Source organism: Heterocephalus glaber, unplaced genomic scaffold (genome assembly GCF_053883595.1).
Source record: "Heterocephalus glaber isolate CG9 unplaced genomic scaffold, H.glaber_assembly_v1.0 deba00001497, whole genome shotgun sequence".
NCBI classification, from domain to species: Eukaryota; Metazoa; Chordata; class Mammalia; order Rodentia; family Bathyergidae; genus Heterocephalus; species Heterocephalus glaber.
In genome coordinates, this window is record NW_028258320.1 from 47,797,145 (window position 1) to 47,824,469 (window position 27,325).

Here is a 27,325-nt window from a genome sequence, read left to right on the forward strand (position 1 = left end):
GATTATTTCTTATTAGCACTATTTTTATTAGTACCTGTCATCTACAGAGCATCTATACCACTCCAGGCACTTTGGTAAACACCAAGTATTGATTTTTAAAAAAAATTTTCTCAGCCTTGAGAGATAGAGGTAGGTGTTTGCCCTTTACAGATGAAGAAATTGAGGCTCAGAGAGGTTGTGTAACTTGCCTAAGGATATACAGATAGCAAGTGATGAACTGGAGTTTAAATCTAGATTTGTGTGTCTCCAAGGTGCACGTCTTAACTGTTTGTCCTTTCAAAATCAGATGTGAAAAAAAAAATCAGATGTGAACGTCCTCTCTACATGCTTTCACCTGCCATGCTGTCTCAGGGCTCCACAGTTTGACCTGACCTGGTCCTCCATTCCAGCACACAATTTCCCCCTTCTCCTAGCTGGAGAACTGACAGTCTTCTAAAGCCCTCTATCCTTGTTCAAAACAGAAAGAACTATGGATTATACTGATGATCTAGTGATTAGGGGCCTACAAGCCTTTAGTTCATGAAGGTTGTTCCTCAGATCACCTGCATCAGATTGTCTGGGGAGCAAGTGAGAAATGCAGAACTCCAGGCCATGCTTCCTCAGGCATGAGGATGTTGAATCCAAAATTCAAACACAGTGGATGGAGTGTGGCTAGAAATGGCTCTTTGGTAGGCATCCCTCTCCTAGTGACAATTCTGCACAAGTTTGTGTGAGGACCACTGCCTGTGGCATGCATGAGTCTTATTCACATGGGTTACCAGTGGCAAATTCAGGGGGTGGGGTTGCTGCCTGACAGGCCATCAGAGAATGAATGAAGGAGCCCTTTTCTCTGAAAAGGATTGAGGTGGGATGGGGCATCCCATAAAATACTCATAGGAGAAAAGAAGCTACAGCAGAAACAGCCTCTCCAGATGTGGAACCAGCTGTTGGCATGTAAGAAACCATCCTAAGTGTGAATAGAAGACACATGTTCTCAGCCACAAAAACTTGATGTATCGACTTTGGCAAGGCCTGCCGACCGCGCGATGCTGATAATGTTATTAACGCTGAATGTATTTTCCTGACCTTATCAGGGAGTATAAAGAGCACAGGTGTCTAATTAAGTTCAGATGCCAGCGCCTCGAACTTCTTTTTCGATAGCTACTGAGCCCATCATTTACCCTGATGCTCCTGAAATGACTGGTCTTTAAAACCAAAGGAAGTTGTTCATTAGCATTTGTGAGGTGCTTGTCATGATTTGTGGTAAGAGGAATCTGGTGCCCAGAGATGCAGGCTATTTCATTCTACTTGGCATGCCCCCAGCCCGGCTGGTAGGGGCCTCAGCCTTATCACCCCATCACACTAGCCACCAGGCTCTGCCCTCTGCCTCTGTTTATTCAATATTCATGCAGATGACTTGGAAAGGACACTGACGGGCTCACTGATCAAATGAGCAAATGACAAAGTCAGGGGAGGAAGCAGAGAGGGTGTTAGAGCTGAGATCCAAAAGAGACTCATGAGTCAGAAGTGATTTACCAGGGGCTACTGGAAGGTCTTCTCTTTGGACTTTCTCCACACTTAGAACAAATATTAAAATAGAGCAAACAATAGTAAACACTTCTGTAGTATTTACAGCGTGCCAGCAATGGTCCAAGCACCTTTACATACATTAATTAATTTAATTCCCAACACCCTAGGAGATATGTTCTATTTTCATCCTGATTTTAAATGTTAGGAAACTAAGGCAAGCAGAGTTAAGTAACTTATCCATGGGCTAGAACACGTTATTGGATTGAACTTCCTTTTCCAGTTCTATTCACCAAATACCCTCTCTATTTGTAGCTGCCAAGCACACTTGAATACTACCAGTGCTGGAGTACTCACTATTCCCAGAAGCTCCGTTTCTTCCTTCCTTCCTTTTTTTCTATGTGTGAGGGGGTAAGCTTTAACTTTGCAGAAAGTTATTCCTTATGTTGATTATAGTGGAGCGGTTTGGGAAAATACTGGATAACTGAGTCGGAGCTAGTAAGTGTGAGATAGCTCTCTCCCACTCCAAAGTTACTGAAGTCACTGTGCACTACATTACAGATATGAGTAAGTGAACTGAAGGAAGTAACAGATCTGTTCTTTCCTGAGCTGGACAACCACAGTCAAAGTTCTGGACATTTCAATAGACCTGATTAGGCAGTTGTCAAAGTGGTTGGGCCTAGGACGAGGTCTTTGGGTCATGGGGGTTGTGACCTCAAGGGAATTGTGGGACCCTGTTTCCCTCCTCACTCTGTTTTCCCTCCTGACCATGAGGTGAGAGGTTTTATTCCACCCCATGCTCCTGACATGATGTGCTGCCTCCCCAAAGGCCCAAAGCCATGGAACCAATCATCCTCAACTAGAACCTCCAAAACTGTGACCCAAGTAAACCTGATCTCCTTATAGGTTGATTATCTCAAGTATTTGTTATATGAATAGAGAGTTGACTAACAGAACTGTTCTAGGTCATTTCTAAATTGTTTTAGGCTGGGGACGGAGCCAAGATCAGTAAAAGAAAGGCTGATTTTAATTTTTTTAAAATAAACTGTTTAGTTCAGGACATTCTTACATTTATGGAAAATTGCAAACATAGTAGAGAGTTGCCATATATGCTATACACAGTTTCCCTTATTATTAATATCTTACATGTTACATGTTATAACTACTGAACGAGTATCAATTCATGATTATTAATTAACATCTATACTTATTTAGATTTCCTTAGTATTTATCCAACGTTCTTTTTCTGTTTCACATCCCATCCAGAATAGTACATCACATTCAGTTGTCATGGCTCCTTAGCCCTTGTTGCCTGCAACAATTTCTTTTCTTTTTTTTTTTTTAGGTACCGGGGATCAAACTCAGGTTCTTGCCATTGTGCAGCAGGTGGCGAAACCACTGAGCTAAACCCCTAGCCCCTACAATTTCTCATTTTTCTTTGTTTTAATGACCTGGGTGGGCAGTTTTGAGAGGTACTGAGCAGGCTATTTTGCAGAATGTCCTCTAATTGAGGTTTGTCAGATACTTTCCTTACAGTTTGACTGGGGTCAGTGTGTTTTAGGGAGGATGACCACAGAGGTAATGTCCCATTTTCATCACATGACTTATCCTGTTGATGTTGACCTTAATCCCCCAGCTGAGGTGGTGTTTGTGAGATTTCTTCTCTATGCAGTTACTGTATTCTCCCACCTTTTGCATACTGCACTCTCAGGAAGGAAGTTTCAATGTAGAGCCACACCTAAGGAATGAGGAGTTATACTTCACCTCTTTAAGGATAAAGTATCCATATCAATTATCTAGAATTCTTCTACATGGGAGATTTATCTATTCTCCTTCATATATTTATTTATGCAATCACTTATTTATATCAGTAGAGACTCACTGATATTTATGTTATACTTTTGCTTATAATCCAATACTACTTCATTCCCGTTGATGCTCACAGTGCCTGGCTTTTGCGATTGGGAGCCCTTTCTTTCCCTTTAGGTCCTTTTGGGCACCTGTGTCTCTTTGACATACCTCATCATTGTGGCTTTTTGAGCACTCCCAGATCCTCCAAGCTCATCTTGCATATTTCCTGCTTCTGTAATAAAATCAGGCATTTCTGCAAGGTGTCCTGGTTCCTCTTATTACAGAATGGTATTAGAAACCAAGATCTGGTGAGTAGATATACCCATTGATCCTGGGGTATCAGTTGCTTTTAGGATCTCTGAGATGACAGAGCAAGGAAATATATATATATATATATATATATGCATATACCCATATTTAAGTATTTCCATAGGTAACCATCTGTATCTATATTAAACTAAATGTGAGTTCACATTGAAGTCTCCAACTCCATATGATCATTCTATCCTAGGTAGGCTGGCTTTTAATTTTAATTTTTATTAGTTCATGTTTGTAGTACATAATGATTACATTCATTGGGGGAGATGGTACCTATACATAACACATCTTAATTCTTTTTACATACTCTTCCCCCAGGGGCTGATTTTTTAAAATTTATTTATTTATTTATTTATTTATTTATTTAGGTACCGGGGATTGAACTTGGGTCCTTGCGCTTGGGCAGCAGGTGGCGAAACCACTGAGCTAAATTCCTGGTCCAAGAGGCTGATTTTTAAAGAATATAAAAAAGAATTCTGCAAAGTTGGAAGTGGTTCCCTCTGGAGGTAGTAAGTCCTTTGTCACTGAGAATAGTCAAGCAGACTTGGTGTCTATAAAGAAAGGGAAGTTGTGAGATATGGTGGATAGAATTGGAAAAGTAAGTTCAATTTAACAATGTTCAAAGTCCCTTTGAGCTCTATGATTGTTGACAGACAAGTGTCATGTAAAGAAAGGTGCAGATAAGGTATATATGGCTCCCCAAGGGGATCACTGCCTTCTAGGTTTCAGAAATCTAGGAGGTGGGCAAAGAGAAAGGGGCAGCATTTAGGACAAATAAAGGGAACACTATTCCACAGGTGGGGAATTTATGACACTTGCAATCCATGGAAGAGAAAATAGGCTTAAAATATAAATGAAGCTCAAAAGAGTTTTAAATTCACAGGTGACAGAGCCAGAATGGATAATGAAAGCAGAATGTTGCTGATTTGTAGGAGACATGAGCTAGGGCATTAGCATCTAAGGAGTTAATCCGACTGTTCCTTTAAGAGTCCTGGGTGTGTATAGTCTGAGGGACAATTCTTTGTGTTGACTGCATTAGTTCTGAGTCTAATGCAAACGGGAAAAGGGAGGCAGCAGAGAGTCCAAGAAAAGGAAACAAGTAATTAACTATCCTGAACACATGGTGAGTTCTCCCAGAAGGCAGTGCTGCCCTCGCTTCTGGATGTTTTAGAAACGTGATGGCCACTCTGCCTGAAAGAGAACCCTTCCTTGACCAGCAAGCAGTTCTTCCTTTCTGCAAAATCCTTGCCCCAAAAGACCAAGTGCCACTTCTCAAGGAAAGAATGGAGATGAAGGGACAAAGACAGAATTCCTATACTAGAGGCTGCTCACTAAAAAAATGCAGACTGTGGGTCCCATCCTCAAGGATTTTGAGCCATCTGGAGATGAGCTCAGAGATTTATTTTTTAGATCATCTCTTTAGGTGATGCTGATACTGGAATTTCTCAACCACATGTGGAGCTGCATTGGTAATCTTAATACTGGTGTTTGCCCAGGACAGTCCCAATTTACACTTGTTGTCCAGGGCAATAAAAGGACCCCTTGCCTTACCATGTCAAAAAACTATCCTGGTATTGATGAAAAATTATATGGTCACTTTTGTCAACACTAATATGTCCCTGAGCAGCAGGTAAAAACTCATGTATTGGTGGGGATCCTATCTGGCTCAACATGGCGGCTATTCTACCTCAGCTCCAATATGAAAGTATATTCACCACTGAAAGTGAATGCTCCCAACTGTGACAGAAAGTTGTAGAATTTCTTGGGCTCAGGAGTCTTGGGGGCCAGGTAAAAAAATAAACAGACAGAGCTTCCCAGGTGTTTGGGTGTGCCTCCCCCTCCCAGCTCCTTAACAATCACTACTTAAAAGAAGGAACTGGCACATAGGGAAAAGGCTGCCATTCCTGCCCCCAGCCTCCCTTTGAGCCCCTTGCCCTTCCTTCCTCTTTATCCTCTTTTCTTTCTCCTGAGCCTACATTTTCCCCTGCCAATATCAAAGGGCTGCCAATGTGCTTCCCCCTGTTGATGATGAGTCTTGAGATTAAAGAGTTAGCTGATCTTTGGTCAAATGTAACCATGGAAATCTGAGGTATTAACCATTGCCTGCTGGGGAACTCTGATGGGAAGCTCTCAGATTCTCTCTGCCCAGGAGAGATGGAATAAACCATGCAGGACCCTGCTGAGCCACTGATCTGAAACATAGATCTCATCACATCTTTTCCTCCTCATCAATGCCCACTCCCAGCCTGTACCCCTAGCAAGAGGCTTAAATCTCTCTGATGCTGGTGGTAGCAGGCCCATTCATTGGGCATTTCTGTTCTCTCCTATCCAGTCTCATTCCTTGGTGACCTCACACAGTATCAGGGCTTTAAATACCATCTGCACGCTGACAACTCCCAAATTTATATCTCTACCCTAGACCTCTTCCCTGAACTCCAGACTCATATATCCAACTGCCTACTTGACATTGCTCTTGAATGTTTAATAAACATTTCAAATGTAACTTGTCAAAAACAGAGCTCCCAATTGCCCATCTAGATCGACTCCTGCTGTCTTTTCTTTCTTAGCTTCTGACTTTTAGGCACTCAGGTTAAAACCTTGAAGTCTTACTTGACTCCTCTCACACCCCACATCCAATTCATTAGCAATCCCTATTGGCCCTGACTTATAATACACAAAAAACCTGATTATTTCTCACATGCCTGCTAACCTGGGGTCCGAGCCCCACCATCTTCCATTTGGATTACTGCAAGAACTTCCCAATAGTTCTCTCGACATCCCTTCCTCCAACCTGAAAATCAGGGCAATGCTTTTAAAGTGTGAGTCACAACATGTCACCCCTTGGCTCAAAATCCCTCTAACAAATGGCTTTCTTCTTGTGGAAAGAAAGAAGCCAAAGTCTGAGCAACTGGCCTGGCATGCTCTGAACACGGTTGATTCTTGCTGAAACTCATGCTGAAATGTGATAGTCTTTGTGGAGTGCTGTGAGGTGGGGCCCAGAAAAGGTGATTAGGCCTTTAAATGGGATGAATACCTTTCTTAGGGGACTGGATTAGTTGCCAAGAGAGCAGGTGTTATGACGTCTGACCCTCATATTTTGCCTCTTCTGCATGTGCTCTCTTGCCCTGCGGCTGTCTGTCATACAATATAGCATGTGGCTCTACCTGGAAGAGACTGTCTGATTTTGGGCTTCCTGGCCTCCACAACCATGAACCGAAATGAACCTCATGTTTTTATAAATTACCGTCTCAGGTATTTTGTGATAGTGGCAGAAAACAGACTAAAGATGTAGCTCTCAGGGCCAGCATGGTCTGTAGCTCTGGTCACACTGAGACCTTATTCTCCCTGCTCTCCCCTTCCTCCATCTGCTTTGGCCAAGAGGACTCCTGTATTTCTCCCTTGGGCCTTTGTTCAGATTCAACCTTTGCCTGAAACAGATAACTGCAGGCCTCCTTCCCTCCCTCTTGGTCCTCAGGGCTTGGCTCATATTCCTCAGGGAAGCCTTCCCTCACAGCAGCCCCAACACTTGTACTTTCCTTCTCCATTTTAACTTTTCTCCTAAGCACTACACCATCCAGCATATTGCATATGTTGTTTAATGTCTTTCTTCCTCACAAGGATGTAAACTCTACAAGGGTGGGGATTTTGTCTGATGGTTCACATTGGCATCTCCTTTGCCCAGACAGTGCCTGATATAAGACAGGAGACTCTATAAGAATGTTGGTGATTGTTTGAAGGAATATTCATCTTTAAGGAGTACATATAAAGTAATAAGTAAAACACTACATCTTTAATAGGAAAATGATCAGAGGACATAAAAAGACAATTTACAAAGAGGAAACACACTCAGGCTAATGAAGTTATATAAAAAAAAGTTCACCTTCATTAGGAATGCTCAAAGAAATTCATATTAAAACAGTGGCATGCTATATTTCTAGTATCAAAGTAATAAAAATAAAACAAATAATCATGTCCAACATTGACATGTACACTTAGACATGTTAGAAGTAGTGTAAAAATTTTTTGGAAAGCAATTTAGCAATATGTATCAAAAGTAAAGTTTTTTCCTGCCTTTTGATCGAAAACTAGCAATTGATTTAGAGAGCCTAAAGTTCAGACAAAAGTTTATGCACACTAGTGGATGAATGGATAAACAAAATGTGGTGTATATATACAAATGAATATTATTCAGATTTAAAAAGGGAACGGAATTCTGACATATGCCTCAACATGGATGAACCTAGAGAACATTATGCTAAGTGAAATAAGATAGTCACAAAAGGACAAATACTGCAAGAGTCCACCCACTTAAATGAGGAACCTAGAGTAGTGAAATTCCCAGAGACATAAGGTAGAATGGTGGCTGCCAGGGGTTGGGGAGAAGGGGAATGATGAATTATAGATTAATGGGTACAGAGTTTCAGTTTGTAAAGACGAAAACAGCTTTGTGGATGAATGATGGTGATGGCTGCACAACAATGTGAATGTACTTAACGCCACTGTACTGTACACTTACTAAGGGTCAAAGTAAATTTTAGGCTTTGTGTATTGCACCACAATTTTAAAAAGCAAGCTACAGGATTGAACACAGAGCTACAGGTAAGTTCACCAACAGTTATTTATGTACCTTGGAGAGAGAGTGTAACATATGTTTTTCAAAGGTAAGTGAATATACCATATCAATGTTTTGCTTGTGGTATAATTTATCTCTGAGTAAAATGTTATAAACAAAAAAGCTTATGTACACTGTTTTTCACTGAGGTCCTACTATGTACAATAGTAAAAAAGAAATGAATATAGTACTTATTGATAGGTAAATGGCTATGTAAATCTTGGAATAGCCATGTAATGAAATATTATGCAGCTGTTGAAACTATTCTGACAAATACTTTTGTAAACTGGAGAATTCTTGTGCTATAACTCTGAACAAAGAAGCAAAATACTAAATTTGAAATATGATAAGAACTCAACTTTGAGAGGAGTGACATAGCCTTATCAATTCCAAATGGCATTTCAGTGGCTGTCAATTCCAATGCGGACTTTTTTTTCACATTTTAACCTACCTAAAACGGAACGTGCCTCATTCTCTCTGAAGAGAAGCCTTGTGTCGAGTGCAATTACCTGCACATTCTGAGTGGCACAAAAAGAAATGGTGCACTCCCAATTTAGGCTGTCTTGGGTTCAGTTAAACAGTATATAGAAAAAAGACTAAAAGAAGTAATATGTCAAAATGCTAATAGTAATTAGGTATTTGTATTTCTTTACACTTTCCCATGCTTTAAGAGATTTCTATAAGGAGCTTGTATTACTTTTAGAATCAGGAAAAAACCCACTGCGTTAGAAATCTCTCTTTAGTGGCTGCTCATTGCCTGACAGGATGAGGAACTAACTCCTCAGCCCTGTACCTCTGGCTCTTGTCTTGCTTTTCAGTGTTATCTCCTTCCCACCTGCTCTCCTTACATAGTCCATGCTCCAACAAATTACTCTGGGCCTCCAAACATGTTATGGTCTTCTATCTTTCCATCTATTGAAAATGCTCTTCTTCCTGCCTGAAATGTCCTCCCCTGGCCCCCTTCCTGCCTGCTGAATTCCTATTTTTCAATGACCCATCTCTAAAATGGACTCATTTGTGAACACTACTTGTTTCCTTCCCACCCAGAAAGGAGCAGCCTCATCCTTTACTGTTACTTCCCCATCTGGCCTGAGATTTTAAAGGGGGCCATATATTTCCTGTCCCCACTATGCTACTTCCAGGCCTCATCTTGAAAATCTAACTTCCTTCTGTCTCCCCTTTGAAACTTTTTTCCCCAGGTCACCACCACTCACTTGACGATTTCTAATTCTAATGAACATTTCTAATGAACATTTCTCAGTCCTGATGTTTTCTAAGACATCTGATGGGCAGCACTGCCTCCATCCTTAGCCCTTTTCAGCTTGCTGCCTCAATGACAACTTTTCTAGAATGTTCTCTATCTAACGTCTCCTTAACCACTGCCACTGAATCTTCTTTTAGACAGACACTGAAATGCCAATGTTCCCAGCTTCTTTTTTTGGCCTCCTGGTTGTCATTTGGAGGTCAGTGGGTCTCTGCATAGGCCCTCAGGGTTCCTGATCCTCCTAACACTGTTTCAGAGGTCTACAATTAAAGGGAATGTGCATTGCCTGGCGAGACAGCCACAGCATTCTTTGTCTCAGAAGAGATCCTGTGACCAAAAAAACCCAAAAGGTTAAAAATGACTGTTCTATACTTTCTTCACTGACCTTATCTACTTTTGATTTTAAGATAAAACATAAAATATCGCTTATATTTTTAATCTCCCATCAAGAACTTCTAAACCATGGGTGCGGCATGCTTTGTGTGGGAGATGTTCTTGGATGGGGAGGAGGTGTTTCTCGAAGTCACAACTCAGCCAGCTCTGCCTACACAGAGGAGGAAGGGAAGAAGTCTGAGACGCCCAGGAAGTGTGTGTTGATGTATGGCAGGGAGGGCTGGATAGAGCTAGAGGCTGCACGGAAACCAGGACCCAAGAACAGCCAGCGGCAGGCACCCGCCTGCTGCACAACACGCAGACTAACTTTGTTGTACATTTCTGATTACAACACTGAAGTCTGGCGCTTCCCTGTGCCTTGCACCTCTGGTTACTGCTCAGGCTGCAAGGTCATCTGCCTACAACTCAGAAAAAATTCAGACAACATTGGTTGGAGCACCTGAATGGAATTCTGCAGCAAGTCGACACTTTCAACACTTTCCAATCTCCTCAAAATAAAACAAATATATTAATCGAGGGGGGAGAAATCACTTTGGTAGACACTTTTTTTCTTAAGAGTCTCCAGATCTGTTTAACTCCTTGAAAATAAAAAATGGATTTCATCTCTAATTCCCTGGACTTGGCAACCCCACCCAAGCCTGGTTTACCCCTGCCCCTCCAGAGATCACCCGGCCTCCCCCTGGCCTCCGCAGTGGTGGTGGCTGCCTCCCATACAGAATCCAGGAGGACTAGGATCCTAAGGCCGGCATTTATGCTCCCGGCTCAGAGATAGGAAAAAAGACCCTTTTCTTCTGCTTGATATATTTAGTAACGACCTTAAAGAGTCTGCGAGGCTGAATGAATTGGTGCATCTCGCTGCATTGGAAGCAGCTGCCAGGGCGCAGACAGGAGGAGGGAGAGACTGGAGGGGAAGAAGGGAAGGCGGGCAGGCGGGAGGGAGACGCTGAGGGGAAGGGGAGCGGGAGGCCTCAGCCGAGAGAGGGAGCGCGCAGACGGCGGAGGAAGCCAAGAGGATGCGCGGACCCAGGGTGACCGGGCGGCAGGCGCATCGATCCTGGGACTGGAGGGGCAGCCCCGAGGGGCAGTGGCCGGGCCAGAACCTACCCTTAAATCCAGCTAAATGGCAGCACTGAAGGGCCCTGTGAAGGAATCCGATTTGCTCACAGGGATGGTCTACAAATTTATATGTTGGCATTTAACACAAACAGCGCCTCGTCCAATCCAGGGGGAAGAGAGGGACCTGGGCCCCGCTGAGAGATTCCTTCGGGGAGGGCCTTTGAGGACCTCCCTGCCACGCGGTCCGAAAGACTTTAGGCTCCCTGGTCCTGTGTAGGAAGATGTCAGAGATGTTGGTGGCGTGGGGGATGGAACGGCTTGCAGATCCCTCTTTCTTCCTTGACTTTGGGGGACAGAGGAGTAGCTGAGAGGTCCAACATCACTTGGCATCTTACAGGAGGAAAAGGACTATCCTTGTGGGTATTCTGGCCTAGCTCAGGACCAGGATGGAGGCCAGTTCCTCTTCCTTAATTAAGACCACACAGTTGTTGCCATGCCATTTCTGTTAAGGGACACTCTCACCCACATCTCTTTGGCATAGTCTAGGATGGACCCTTTCTGGCAAGGAGCAGGCCCATACAGCCTCGCCCAGGCTAGGACTGGGGAACGGAGTAGGGCCATGTTTCCAGCTCCCACTCATAAGGGCCTTCTAAATGAGGCCTTTGCCTCGGCACCAAATGCCTCTTTTCTCTTCTCACCAAGAGAGGGAGCCAGGCAAGCCTGGCCCATCCTACTTCTGGGCCCATAGGTGAGGTTCCTTTTGAAGCCACCAATAGTGGCTTGAAGCCAGGCAAGAAAGTGGAAGATCTCTTACCCCTCTTTCCCACTCACAACTTATACTTATGGCTTTTAAAGGGAGCCTGAACCCTGAGGAAGAGAGACAGGCTTAGCTGGCTTCTGAGGACTGAGAAGCTTCTCCAGGGTGAGGAGCTGCTGCCTGGAGAGCCTGTCCTCAGAGAGGTAGGCCGCCGCAGCTTCCTCTCATCCAGGGCTTGCCTGATTAGGTGACTCAAAAGCCCATCGTGAGGAATAAACAAACGTCTTCAGTAGGTCCTTAGTGCTTATTCTTCTTCTAACGAAGCTCAACAGAGTTAAACATGATTACCGATTTAAACATGAGGTAATAAAAAGGAAAACCAAATGTCTTATACACAGAGGTGAAAGAGTTTTGTGGATCATAGCTGGGCCACTGGATCCAGGCTGCCTGGGTTCAAATCCCAGCTTCCCATGGACTAGTATTTGGCCTGGGGCAGGTTACCTGGCCTTGCTGGGCTTCACCTGTCTCACCTGTACTATGGGGATGATAATTTAAGCACCCACCTAACGGGATAAAGAGATGACCAAGTGAACGAACACGTGTAAAGCATTTGATACATGGAAAGAGCTTAATACAAGATAGCAACTGTTAGTTTCACTCAAAATGCTCATCACTTGGTTGAAATTCTATCTGTTCTGTAGACAAGTCAGATCCATAGTCACCCTTCTAGGAGACTGTTCCAGACTTCTCCAGCTAGAACTAATCTCCTCTCCCACTCATCTCTCAACCTCACTGCCATCCTTCCTCTAATCAAGTTTATCACTTCTGTTCTATGTACCAGATATCTATGCATGTGTTTGTGGGCTCAACTATAACAGATTAACATCCTCTTGAACACAGGACTGCACTTTACACATCTTTGTTCCTCCTCGAGTGATTGACAAAGTTCCTTCCTTCAGCTCAGTGCTTGTTGAATTGAATAAAATGTATATAGATACAGGCCAGCTCAGTCATTTTTGTTGATTTAGGCCCAGGGATCATCTTGTTGAAAGGTACAATGTAGATATTCCCTCAGTGTCTTGGAGTTTTTGCTGGACCATCGAGATGTCACAGGAAAAGTGTGAATATTTGCCAAGTGTTTCTGTGCAGTTGGTGTTTATGTGCCACTCACTGCCAAATTAGTCTTGGGTTTGTCTGGAATATATGGGTACATTCTGAGCAGCTAGACCAAGTGAGCCCCTGACAGCTGAGAGGGACCAGGGTAATTGGTAAGGGGGCTCCATTCAGGCATTTTCAGTGACAGATCTCTAAGTCCTTTGGTCAGCAGCTCATGATGACAGGAGCGGCATTGTGATGCCTGGAACACTACGGCAGAGCAGCAGCTCCAGGTACACTGTCTGGCACAGGAGTGAGAAGGGGGCAAGGCAAGAGGAGAGCTGTAATTGCATCTCAATGGGTGCTTTTTAGGCCTGGCTCTGCTCACCCAATGGGGCAGAGCACTGTGAAAGGTTTCTCCTAAATCAAGTCTTGTCAGTCTTTTCCTTCTTTGGGTAATGCCAGTGGCTAGTGCAATGACATTCCTGCTGTTAGAAAGAAAGCCAGCTGTTTACAATCTGTGCTGATTTTTTTCCTAGGATAATCTTAATGGCCACTCTCCAGGGTTCCAATCTAAAGCTGAGCCTGGAGAAGCAGTATAGGGAGGCATGTTAGCTCTGAGACCCTGAGATGAACAAGATCAGGTTAGCAAGGAATTCAAAGCAGCTATGGCATCCTTGGAAACACAACTAAAAAGAGAAACATTGGCTTTTTGGAGTTGGTTTTTGCTATCAAAACTGAAACCTAAAATAACTCAACAAGTCTCTATTGGAATTGATGAGCACCTCCTGAGCGTAAATCAGAGTGGCAGGAACCAATATGCTGTGATCATCAGTATGTATGGTCTGACCTGAGGCTGCGCCTAAGACAAAGGAGGGATTTTACACCAGCTGGGCCTTTCTGTTCCTGAGGGTAGGGGAGGTCCCTGCAGCCTCCTTCCGGATTGTTTTTTAGCGTCTCAGTGGACTTAACCTCTGATGCTGGATCTTGGTAACAGTTAGAAGAGGGTAATTCCAAGGATACATTGTGCCTGGCCACAGTATGAAATAATCCTCACCTCACTCATCCCACTTCTGAACAAAGAGCCATGGTCAACATCCATGATGACCTATGACCTTGCTACTCTAACTATGGCCCATACATCAGCAGGAGTGACATCATTAGTTCAGCAAAAATTGACTCTCAGACCCTGCCTCAGACCTCCCAAGTGAGACTCTGCCTTTTAACTGGGCACCTAGTGATTTGTGTGCACATGAAAACAGGAGAAGCACTGCTGTAAGCCTCATTGCTTACTAGCCCTGTCACCTTGGAATTGTCTCCTTATCCTTTGTAATTGTCTCCACCTTGGCTTTTTTCATACAAAAAACTGCATCTTCTCAGCTGTCTAATCCCTAAAGGCAAATGCATCACTACAAGAGCTCTGCAACTCGGCAGGAAGTTTGACTGGATGGGAAGTTTGATTGGATAAAGGAAACTCACAATTACTCATAATACAAATTGTGGATGAATATCCTCTGTCCTTTTACATCATGAAGCTCCAATGAGATAACGGATATAAAGAGGTTTATTGTGGCAGGAAGGACATGTGATCATTGTGCCGTATGGGCCTCAGGTTGCTCTCTCTTCTTCACATACACCAAGCTCATCCCTGCCTCAAGAATTTTTGTGCAAGCTGGTCACTCTGCCCTACAACACTGGTCACTTCTAGATGTACTCATTATTCTTAAGAACTAGTTGTAACCAGGCATGGTGGCACACACCTGTAACACCAGCACTCTGGGAGACTGAGATAGGAGGATCACAAGTTCCAACCCTGCCTGGGTAATTTAGCAATTTAGAAAGATTCTGTCTCAAAATAAAAAATAAAACAGGGCTGGGGGAAGGCTCTGGGTTCAGTCCCAGCATAAAAAAACAAAAACAACAACAAAACAAAACCCAAAAAACCCACCAGTTGCAACAAACTTGATAGAGGGAAGTCTTATTCCAGGTCCTTGAAGGACTAGCTCCTGTGCCTCAGTTTCAGCGTCTTCTCTTCAAAAAGGCTTTCTTGTTCCTCTCACTCTAAAGCTCTGTTCTCTGTTGCTCACCCTGGTTTGCTTTCTTTATATTGCTTACCACTCTGAAATTGCCTTGGTTATGTTTGGTGTGCTTGGTGGCTCCCTACCAGAGCACCATGAAGGTAAAAATCTGGTCTGACTTACCTACCATCCCTCTTCCAACCAGTGAAACACTGACCTGTCCCCAGTAGACATCATGCTTTGCTGAAGAATCCGATGAATTAGCACTGGGGTCTGGAAGTATGTGCATTGAGGAGATCATTTATGTGGATCCCTTAGTGATGTCTCTTGTGAACACCAAGGTCAAAGAGTCTCATGCCCAACCCAAAACTCCCTCAGAACTATTTCCTCCAAAGTGCAAAAGTAGTGGTCTTGCCATTGCCTGCCTCATAAGTGCAAGGTCCTGAGTTCGATCCCCAGTACCAAAAAAAGAGAGCAGTGGTCTCCTGACCACAAAGAGTGGCCTCCTCGCTGGCAACATCAGCCCACCCTGGCCAAGCCTTATAAGAAACCATGGGGCTAGAGTCCTGCCATCTGTTCTAACCATGTTGTTCTGACTCACCCAGTAGCATGAGAACCACCGTGGCCAGGGGAACAAGTGAATTCCCTTCTCCGAGCAAGCTCTGGCCTCTGCAGCATCTTAAGGGCATCAGGTTTGGGGGTTCATTCAGGAGCGGAACAGTGAACAGGTGAAAAGAATGCTGTCACACCCTGCTGGCTATGTGGCTTTTCTTCAGCCCCTCCTTACCACCCTCTGTTTGCAGGACTGGAAGTGGGAACAGCTGGCCAGCACCAAATGCTTCTTTTACCAGTGTTTTTGTAGAGTACGTAAGGCTGATTTCATTTTAATCAGTGGAGGCATCAGAGAAGCATTTCTCAGCCCTGGCTGCACTTTAGAATCACCTGGAGAGCTGGAAGATACTGAAGCCTGGGTCCCACCCTAGTCTGATTAAATCAGAATGCCTTGAGGGTGGAGTTAAGGACCAGTATGTTTGAAATGCTCCCCAAATAATTCTAACTTGCAGTCAGGGCTAAGAGCTGCTACAGTACTGTCAAACACCCACTCTCCCTCAGTGGCCTCAAAAATCACCAGGGGCTCTTGTTAAAATTACCAATTCCCAGGTCCCTCCCCAGATCACCAAGGCAGAGAAGCTGCAAGGCCTGGGGGCTGTCTCTTTAGCAAACACCCAATCAGGTCATTCTTCCAACCAAGCCGGGGACACACTGGTCCAATGGCCTGTGGGAGCCCTGGGATCAAGTTCCAGTTTTACAATTTAAAGCAACCTATGTAAAGAAGTTTCTTGAGCCTCTATTTCTTCATCTGTATTATGGAAGAAGGAATAGTATCAATCCCAAAAGATTGCTGAGGATCACATTCATGTGATATGCTCAGCACTATGCTATGCCAGGCACTTCATACAAGGGGTTCTGGGAAACTGTCTCCAAAAAATACACTTGCTTTTATTTCAGTTTTGGGCAGATGTTTGGTTGTGCCTCTTCTGTAAATCTGAGATGAGGTCTACCATTTGCTTCCAAGCTTCCAGAGCCCCTAGTACTGTATGCTCCACTCCAAGAGCTTCAGACCTGCCCAATGAAGCTGGGTTTTAACTCACCATAACCAGTGCCCATGGGGAAGTCCTTGGAATTCCTACTCAAAATGTTCATTTTTTTGGAGTGGTACTGGGAATTGAATCCAGAGCCTTCACCCTGAGCTACATCCCTAGTCCTTTTCCAATTCTTTGTTTTGAGACAAGGTCTCACTAAGTTGCTCAGGTTAGGCTCATACTTGTGATCCTCCTGCCTCAGCCTCCCAGAGTTTTGGGATTACAGGTATGCACCACCACACCTGGTTACAACTGAGTTGGCACACACCTGTAATCCTGGCATTTGAGAGGCTGAGGCAGGAGGATCATCATAGGTCAGCCTAGGCTACATAGTAAGTTCAAGGCCAGTCTGAACTATATTAGCAAGACACTGTATCAAAAAACAAACCAAACAAAAAGAATGAGGAGACAAGAAGAGAACCACTCCAAAAGGCATAAAAGGAAACCAGCTGGAGTTGATGACACCTTAGATGACATTGTTACTTTCCTCATACCACAGCTAGGAGGTAGAAGGCTTTTAATTGCCAGCCTATAACAGCAATTTGGAGAGAAGCCGAGGCATCTATATATTAGGGCAGAGTCTCAAAGAAGTCTATGAAGAAGTGATAGACAATGGATCCCATGAAGGTGCCTACTACTCTGTCAATATTTTAAGATGCATATACATTTAAACACCATATATAAATGGCATAGTCACCAGGTCCCTTGTTATTCCTAGATGAAGAGCTGCTAAATAAGAATGAATCTGTCACTAAGCTCTGGAAGGATCATTTCAGAAACCTTCTCAGTTAAGACAATTATTGAGGAATGCATTTTCAGCTCTTTCCTAAAGTATCAGACAAAAGAACCTGTAGAATCCCTCTGATTCTTGACAAGGTGCAGAAAATCAAGCAGCTGAAAAAACAAGGCATCTAGAGCCAACAGAATTTCTGCTAAAACTTCCTAAATTAGGTGAAGAGAAATACATAATTGTTCTCTCTGTTCTCGTCCGAGGATATGAAATACTGAAAAAAATTCTTAGGTGACCCTTTGGATGCTGTGATTATGATCATTAAAGTTTCTCCCCATTCTGGAAAAATGTACTTTGTACAGATTTTACTAAAACTGAAAAAAAAATCTGGAAAAGCATAAATAAGAAAATAAAATTACCTATAAATCAGAATAACTTTTTAATACAGTGTATTTCCTTCTAGTCCTTTTTCTGTGCACGTTTGAATGTTTCACAAAGTTGGATCTGTACTTGATGAAGCTTATATTATACTTATTTCCCTTAGTTATGATATCATAATACTTCCTTCATCCCCTTAAATATTCTTTGAAGATAATTTTTAATGACCACATACTATTTCATCATGTTAGTTCCATAATTTACTTAACCATTTTTTTTTCTTGCTATGAATTTTATTTATTTTTGTTCTGGAAATTTTATGTTTCCTTAAAACCAGACACTGTAATAGAAACAGACATTAATTCATTGAACCTTTGCATAAACACTTTGAGTTTACTTATATATTCTTCAAATTATCTCATATATAACTGCATATAAATTATACTTTATATTGGTTGATTTAAAAACAAGCCCAACAACATAAAAAACAAAGCCTCTTCCTATTTCAGGAGAAATGTTTTACTGTGAAGTTACCCTTTTAACATCTTTGCTGTCAGTTTTGGGTGAACCAGGATGGCTGCTTCTTGTCTCGAACAATGATCCTCTTGCCCTGACCGTGTGGGGATGGTGTCTCTCCTGTGTACAAGACCACAGTCTCCGTGGGGGGAGCTTTAAATGGGCCCCCTTCTTGTTTCCCTATATGTAGTCTGATTTCTGCAGTCTCCTTGCATACTTTCTCATAGCAAAAGCCACAAAGGACATGTTTCAATTTTAGGTGACCACATTCAGGACAAATGTCAATATTGTTCTTAACTTTAATAAGCTTCCAGGGATTTCTTCTTCTACACCGGTTAACTTCAATACTGCATCTGTTTTTGGGAGCTGCCATCCAAAAGATACTATCCAAGAGGCTAGAATTCTCCTTACTTCCACTGGTATCATTTGCTGGCTCTGTAAATATCACTAGGCCCCGGACAGCTAATGCTGGTCCCCATGGAGGACTGGGAAGACCTGGCCAGCTTTGCTGGAATTTCCGCTGCAGAAACTCTCAACAGTTTCGGAGCAGTCCCCGGGACACCGGCCCCAGAGGAACCACCAACAGCAGCTAACCATTTTGTTATTAATGTATCTTAAATTTGCTTCTCACTTTTTGCTCTTATAAAATAGTGCAACAAATAGCCTTGCATATAAATTTTGACCATATATTTCTGACTATTTCTCTAGGACAGATTATAGAAGTAGAATTATAGAGTCAAAAGTTTTGTGTATTTTAAGGTTCTTAGTACTTTTTCACAGTTTTCTTTCCAGATTTTTGAACTTCCATTAATAGTTCACGAAAATATCCATCTTACCATGTCTTTCCCAATGCTGAGTAGTATATCTGTCTAAAGTTTTGCCAGTTTTCTTAGTGAAAATTAGGGTCTGACTTTATGTCACCTCTTGAAAATTGTTAAAGTTGTATATCTGGCCATTTACATCTCTTCTCTTGTGAATTATTGGTTGTGATTATTTTAAGAATGTCTATGTAAAGTAAAATTACACACATTAAGTTATAGGAAATCCTTGAACATAAGCTGCCTCCTTCCCATATCTCACTGTGGCTTTAAGTCATCTAGACTTAGTCTCATAAATGGCTATTTTTGCCTCTTGCTAGTGGAAAGAAAAATTCAAAAACAATAATCCTACCCTTTTTTACCATATCTGATTTCATGAAACCTTCTGACTCACTCAAATGATAGCTACTATTGAAAGATGCTCATCAATACAAATGTCTACCAAAACATGTCAACATTTATTTTCTCTATAGCCCTTTACAGGCAGAAATCTTTGATAGTATATACATTTCCAGACCCTTCAAGGTCAACACAAAAGCCACACAAGGTTGAGTTTCATTCTGATACTCCTTAACATTTCTTTTTCTGATGGTAAGTTATGTCACTAACCATCTTCCAGCAAGAAGTTAAATCAGTCGATGGACAGTAAATCTCTGCTGACTCGGAGGGAGAAGTAAAACCCACTCTGATCTAATCAAATCTAATCATCAAGCTCAAAAATGCTGCTTCGGCGGCTTTAATTTCAGTAACAGATCTTCACACAACTGTCAACATCATTACCAAAACACATCAGAAAATTGGATGAAAGTGGAACACGTAGACAATCATAATCCCCCATCATCAATCTCTAACGGTCCCCAGTTGACAATTCGGATTAGGAGGTGAATCTGTAGGGGACACACTTTGTAAATCAACTTTACAAAAGGGTAATATTAACCCTAAAAGTGCCTAAATGGTATAAACTTGGCACTGGCCCACTGAGAATAAGGAATTAAAGACTATCACAACATTTGAATAAAGTTTATGGTCTAGCTTATTTGCTAAAGGGTGACACGAAAGGAAGGAAATAGAGAAGTTGTGGCCCATAGAAATTTGTTCAAATATATAGAGTAAATTAAGAAGCAAGTTTTGACAAGCAGAAGTCAAAAGCATTGAATGATGGTCAGTTGACAGTCATGATGCTGGGTAAATCATGTGGACCTTCAATTCTAGACTTTTGAGAAGAACTTTATATGCTAAGGCAGTAACTGAACATGCTCAGGAGACTGGCAAAACGATGTCTTTGAGAATAGTACCAAAGGAATGTGAAACATGCCAAGAGCTAATGGTGATGTTCAGCAAGGGAAGGAACCCACTGCTGTACTTCCTTCGGTTACCAGGGAAATCACAGAGTGTTAGAGTTAGGGAGGACCTTAGGAACCACCCCACTCTTTCACACATACTTATCGAGCACCTATCCTGTGTCAGGCACTGTGCTTACACTAGAGAAGACAGGTTCAGGGAGGTTAAATAATTTGTCCAAGGTCGGACAGATAGTTAAAGCCAAGACATCCACTGAGAAACTAGCATTTCAATTTTTTATGACAAGAGATAGAAAAAGAATGTTTGACAGAAATGAGTTACAGAACAAATAAATAATCCAAGACTGCCTTGGAGCCTGCCAAAAGTAGAGATTCCTACCCCCCGCCCAGTTGAGCTGTGATCTTTTGATCACATAGAGATGGAAATTGCAAGACACCAAGAGACAGAAGTAAATTCAGAAAGCTTCACTTTTCCTTTGTCTCCCTATCAAAAGACACATCAAGAACAAACACATTTCTTCTGCCCCTGCCTGAAAGTGGGACTTTTCAATTGTTAGAATGGTCCAGGTCCTTTCACCTGACCATGACATGGAGGGGAATGTCAGAGGATGTATCCATTCCTCTTGCCAGGCTGGGCAAAGGCAGAGGGCCGTGTCAAAATGTGGGTGGGATGTGTTCCACCCACTCGAATGTTTCAATTTATGTCACTAAAACATACATATGCACACCCCACCCCACATACACACACTCTTTTGGAAAATCTAATGACAAGATTTTTCTCAATGTAAGAGAAACTTAAATAGCAAGGAAGCATGATGCTTACACAAGGGGCTTTAAAGCAAAGGTTTGCTGATGGATGTTACATGTTCTCTTAATTTAGATTTGCAGCCCATCCTTGGGCATAGGTCATGCATCCTGCTTACGAACAAGAGACAATAGACATTGCCTGTTAAACTTCATCAGCTTGCTATATGAAGAGGAAATCCTTTTATGTGGCCAGGTCTGGGAACGGGGAGGGATCTTAGGCTGCTGGTAGGGAATTTTCTAAATGATCTAAGTCTAATTCTTAATCTTGGGAACATGGCTCCACCACAGAATATGACTTTTAGATAATGAAATGAATGCTTTAATAAATTTACGAGAATATATCATCCAAATGAATATCCCTCCCTTTTCTGAGCAGTCATCAGAGATGCCAGATATTTATCCCAAGGTTGCTACCATTGTTCCAGACATTTTGGGGGCTCCTTTGAGAATTTTCTTCAAATTGATACCATATTATTTGGAATAAGCACAATGGTGGCAGATCCTCATCCTGTGAAGCTGTATTTTATTTTTGGAAGCAGTCAAGAGGCTTTTTGGCATTTGTAGCCAAGCTTGGTGAATAACCAGCTGATTGAGCTGGTAATGTTGTTCTGGGTCCAAATTGAAGCATGATTATAAGGGCCTGTGTTCTTGTGTGGTATGGAAACAGGCTCCCAAGGTTATTTCCAATTGGGAGGGATGGCAGTACCACAGGACCAAAGATGTGACCTTTCAGTTGCTCTCTGTAGAGAAGCACTAATTTGGGTGGGTGATGTGCAGCAGGGTTCTTCGGTTGTAAGCAACAGAAAATGATCCTAACATAAGTGAATAAGAAACTGGTAGGCTATAGGGGACTCTCTGGTACAAAGGAGAGGACAGAGGACCAGGCTGACAGTAGGCAGCTCCAGAAAGAGCCTGAACCCCCTGATGGCCTAGGTCAGGTGTTGCAGCTAAATTAACTAAATTCCAGACAACTCTTCCATCCTTGCCTTGTTCTGTCCAAATATGGAAGACTTGAGGGAGCTTCTAATTGGATATGCTTAGAATTTGGGCCCACCTCTTGTGCTCTACCCCTTAGCATATGACGAAAGAAATTCCAGGGATCCTTTAGACTTCTTCAGAGTGAAGGCAGTACTCCTTGACTGCCACTTCTCCAAAATGGCCCACATAAGGGGAGAATGGTAAAAAGGTGATTTTAGGAAGAGGTAGTAAATGTAAGGCACAAAAGAATAACAGATAGGAACCACAGCTACGTCCTGTTATTTTTACTATACTGCATAATATTACACTTTGTTCCTTATCAATATTTTTCTCATGTTGTGAGTTACACTGGTCTCATTAGTCATCTCCAGTTCCATGAGGTGATGGAGTCTTTGCCCTTTATCTTATACTTCCTAAAAAACACACAGGTCTGTGGTCTGGTCCCCCTTCTCCAGGGACAGCCAGGCAGAAGGTTCCTGTCCTTCAGGAGTACTCATGAATCCAGAGAACCAGCTCAGTTCCGCCTAACGAAGAGCACAGGTGCTTCCTGTTTGTGGGTATGCCTATTAGAGCCACATTTGGCAGCAGAACTGAGGCCACACTGTGCAGCTGTCAATGTGGATGAAGCAGATTAAGTGGGGCATGAGTAACAATAGCCTTGGTCAGCCTAGAGGTGCACTTGCCTCCACAAAGTGCCAAGGCTCCCCACATACACTGAATATGGATGCTCCCAAGAAACCTAGCCACCAGTCTATCTAGGGGAAAGGCATCCAATACCCACTACACACAGAGGGAAAGCCATGTAAGGCAGGCCCTGAGGCAGTTGCTGGCCCCAGCCTACCTGTTACTGAAATAGGTCTTTTTGTGAACTGCCAAGAGCTCTAGGAAACCCATTTGACCTCAGTGTCCCTGGCCAATAAGAGATTAAAAAAAAAAAAAAAAAAAAAAAAAAGCACAGAGTTCACAGCCTCCCTATTGGGCTCTCCAGGAAGTTCTTCCAAGTCACTGCACCGAGAGCTGATTCCAGCCCCCAATATGAGGCCCTGAGAGCCATCAGAGTTGCACTGTAGAGGGGAAGATTGGGCACTGGGAAAGAGGAAGCAGGAAGAGAAGATGAGGCTGAGGGCAGGGAAGAGGTGATGCTCAGTGAGTTTCTTTGATTGTAAGCAACAGAAATGGATTCTGCTAACTTATATGAAAAGGAACGTGACTGGCAGGCCATGGGGGAGCTGGCTGGTTCAGAGGATAGGATGAAGGACCTGAGAAGGGCTGCTTGGGGTGAAATGCACTGAGGGCAGGGAGACTCAAGGATATTCGGGGCTAACCAGCAGCCTGCCACCATACATGGGCGATGGAGGTATACGGCTTGGTTGCTATAGCCCTCAGCAAGGACTGTCATGTCCCTAAGCCTCAGTTTCCTAATCTGTAAACCCAAGGCAACGCTTTTCTTTAGTGGTGTGATCTACCAGAGGTAACGTATGGAAACCATCCAAGCGGCCCACTCATGGCAAGCACCCAGTCAAAGGCAGCTCCTCCTGTTTGAGATGCCAACATTATATAAAGCAGTGCATTTCAGACTTTGAAATTTCATGGCACAGTAAATTTTCAAAACATGAACTTCCGAGCCCTCACACAGCATTGCCAATGTTTATTTTGCCAACTAAGGACAGTAAAAACAAAAACCCACCTACACTATAACCATAAAAACACTTTTTAACATAAAAAAGCATGGACAAAATCTTCAAAGTTTAAAAATGTCAGTCTTTCAGATGGACTATTTTTACCTTTACAACTTCATTTCAGACTGGCCCAGCTCAGGAATAGGTATTTGGGAACCAGGGGTAGAGAGGAAAGGTTTGGGCTGTGAAGTCAGACAAGCCAGGTCACCTCCTAGCTCTGTCTCTTACTAACTGCATAGCGTTCAGCAAGTGACTTGCTCTTCTGGTTTCACTTGCCCCCTTTATAAACAATAAACAATAGCACCCCCCTCATGAATGAGAAGGGCAAAGCATAGGTGCTCATTAAGCTCTGCTGCGAGAGCCTCCCACAGTTTGAGTGAGGACTGGGATATTTCTAGATTTTGAGACTCTCAGGATAGATGCTCCTCAATTTAAAATGGGGTAACAGTTCAATAAACCCATTGTAAAGTGAAGAAATCATAAATTGAACCATTGTTAAGTCAGGGACAGTCTGTATACTAAAAAATGAAGAAATGCCAAAAGAGGGCTGCCAAAATAATTCACATAATTTCAAAATATTCACATTAGAAAGAAATATTTGAAATACATCCATATCCAAATACAATGGATACATATATATACACATATATACATATATACATATATAGCCTCAAAAATATTACATTTGTGAGTGTGAAGTTGGATGGAGCCTGATAACCCCTCAGCCCCAGGGATAGGTCCCCATTGACTCCTTTCGATGGCTTACATCATTCTCATGAACGACATACTCTGAGACACTGAATTTGCTTGTTGTTCTTTTCTATTGTTCTTTTTTGCTCACTGGGGCTCATCTGGAACATTGCTCCAGGTCTCTCTACTTTGAGTTCATAATTCTGAGCATGCAAATCTTCTTGGAAATCTAGCTGATATCTTCTTTGCATCACTGGATCTCAATAGGTTTCAAAAGGACTAAAATTGAGGGTTAGAAGAGAAGATAAATGGGTGCTGTGGTGGATGATTTAACCAGAGCAACCAAGAAAGGTTAAGGGACTTTGCTGGGGGCTCCTGGGGAGAGGAATGCATGCCAGCACATGGCTCTTTGAGATTTTTTTGGAGATGAGGCATTCCTGTGTTCATGTGTATATGCAAATGCGTGCACCTGTTTCTCTACAGAAATTCAAATCTCCTGCTTCTTTGTTTATTGCTGTTTCCCCATTAGAATGGTAGTAATAGGAAGGCAGGGACTTGTGTTTGCCAGACACCTTAGTGTCTCTGGTGCTGAATACAGGATTGAGCAAACCATATGTGCTCAATGAATCTGTGCTGAATGAATGTGTCAGGATGGAGTGTCTGCTCAATTCTTTTTCTTGGAGCTAGAAACAGAATACCTTACATTTGGGGGACCAAGCCTTTCTCTTTCCCAGACATACAGTTTTCTTGAACCACGGGGATAGGAATATGGCCACCAAGAATCATTTTCTTGAAATTGGAACTTTCTGTCTGGTAGTCAGATTTCTGCCTGGGATTGCTGGCAGTTTTGGTGCCAGACTCACGGAGAAAGATGCTCTGAAATAATTAAGCTGACAGGCCATGACACAAATAAAGGGATGAGAGGTAGAAACACAGAAAGAGCAATCCTGGCCATGTTTGGTCTCTGGCTCCTGTCAGTCCTGATGTCCCCCTGCTGCCCATGTAGCTGCTTTCTTGAGGTTCAGTAGATCAGGTCTTCAGTTATACTAGTTGTCCCTGTATACCTCCACTAGATCTTTTTTTTTCTTGATGGTAAAGGGGAACAGCAAAAGGTTAATTTCTATTGCATCAAAAGTTCTGGCTAATCCAGTTTATTAAAGATGAGATTGACCAGAAAGTAGCAGTCAGGTATTTGCTGACATGTGAGACTCTGCAAGATCTCACGGTAAATGCAAGATGGGACAGCAAGAAATGATGGTGGTGGTGACAGAGTTAGCCAATATTTGAATATTTTTCCACATGTCACACGCAGAACCAACCAATGGTGCATTATTTTGTTTAACTGCTGTGATGGTTAATTTTGCATGTCACCTTGCACAGGGCCACTGGGCTCCTCGATTAAACATTGTTTCTGGGTGTCTGTGAAGATGCTTCCAGATGAAATTGGCATCTGAATCTGTGGGCTCACTAAAGCAGATCGCTCTTCACAATGTGATTTTGCACCATCCAATCCACTGAGGGCAAAATGCAGGGGAAGGAGTAATCTGCCCCTTATTTCCTGCTTCACTGCTGAGCTGAGACATCTGATTTCATTTTCTCTTGCCCTTGAAATGGGGTTTACAGGTTCCCAGGCCCTCAGACTTAGCAAACTAAATCACTAGTTTTCCTGGTTCTCCAGTTTACAGACAGCAGATTGAGGAGATTTTCAGTCTCAAACTCTGTGCTGCTGCCCAAGTGCTATGAAGTAGGTTATTAGTTATTATTGTCTCTACTTTGTATATCAGTAAACCAAAACTCAGAGAAGTTGGGCAACTTGTTCTAAGGTCCCATAGCTAGGAAGAGGAGTTAAGAGTTTCAACAGATTTGTTTAACTCCCTAATTTCCCTCCTAGATTTTGTGTACATTTCTTATCTCTTTTTCTTTCACTCTTTTCCCATTCTTCTGTTCTCTCCTCCTTTATGTCTTATCTGAAGTCTCACTTTCTTCTCCTTTCAATTATCCTTCTCTGGATACTTTTAATTCCATTTTCACAGAAATCTATAAGTATATATTTTAAGACCATGGTTTCCAACTCTTTTCAAATATAAAAATTCCTTTTAATGTTAAAAAAATCTCCATATAATGGTAGCTGTACTTCTATCTACTGACAAAATGCTTATGCATAGATGGACTCTCAGATGCCTTGCAATAACTCTGTGACCTCTAGGCTGGCATTCACTGCTTTATAATATATGGGAGAATCCATATAACCATCCTTCTTACTGCTATCTTCTTGGCTTGTTACAATATAGAAAAAGTTTATAAATGCTATTTCAGAGCTCTATTTTGCTCACCCTCTGCCTTAAGGCTACTAATTTCTTTTGAAATGTGGTCTTTTTGTCCCTTCTTTAATATGTTTAATTATTTAAGAAGGCATGAACTATGATACTTACATTTTATATATCACCTCTTGATTATTCAGGGGCTGATTAATTCACGGATTTCCCAACTCATGTCCTTCTCCTTTCTACCCTCATTTTGTTTTATCATTCCATTTCTTATTAACATTTCTTAGTAAGAATGGACAGTGGAAATGAGAAATGATTCTGGTTGCAAATTATGAATTCTGATGAAAGATTTGGTTGGAAGAAGGTGAAATTATTTCCCAAAGTAAGAATTTCTTTAATCCGTCAGGCATATTGATTCTCTCTGAGTTCTGCGAAGGCAGGAGTTGCTCTCATTCACAACTAACCTCCAGGGCTCAGCAAGGTGCCTGGCACATGGTAGCTTAATAAAAAAATAATTGTAAAATGAATGAATAAGAGCTGACTAATATAATAGGGGTAAATACACTTTCTCCTAGGTGGGACATTGATTTATAGGAGACTAGGTAAAATACAGGAGAAGTTATTTTAGGGTTGCATGTCTACAGACAA

The 27,325-nt window shown here is 42.4% G+C and overlaps 1 protein-coding gene and 1 pseudogene across 3 annotated transcripts in view; both read right to left on the bottom strand.

Moving 5' to 3' along the window:
- The window catches only part of Crtac1 (cartilage acidic protein 1), a 141,252-nt gene that overhangs the window by 78,180 nt on the left and 35,747 nt on the right, over positions 1-27,325 (bottom strand). The gene's annotated exons all lie outside the window — the stretch shown is intronic.
- Positions 18,047-23,387, bottom strand: LOC106008837 (large ribosomal subunit protein bL32m pseudogene; annotated as a pseudogene).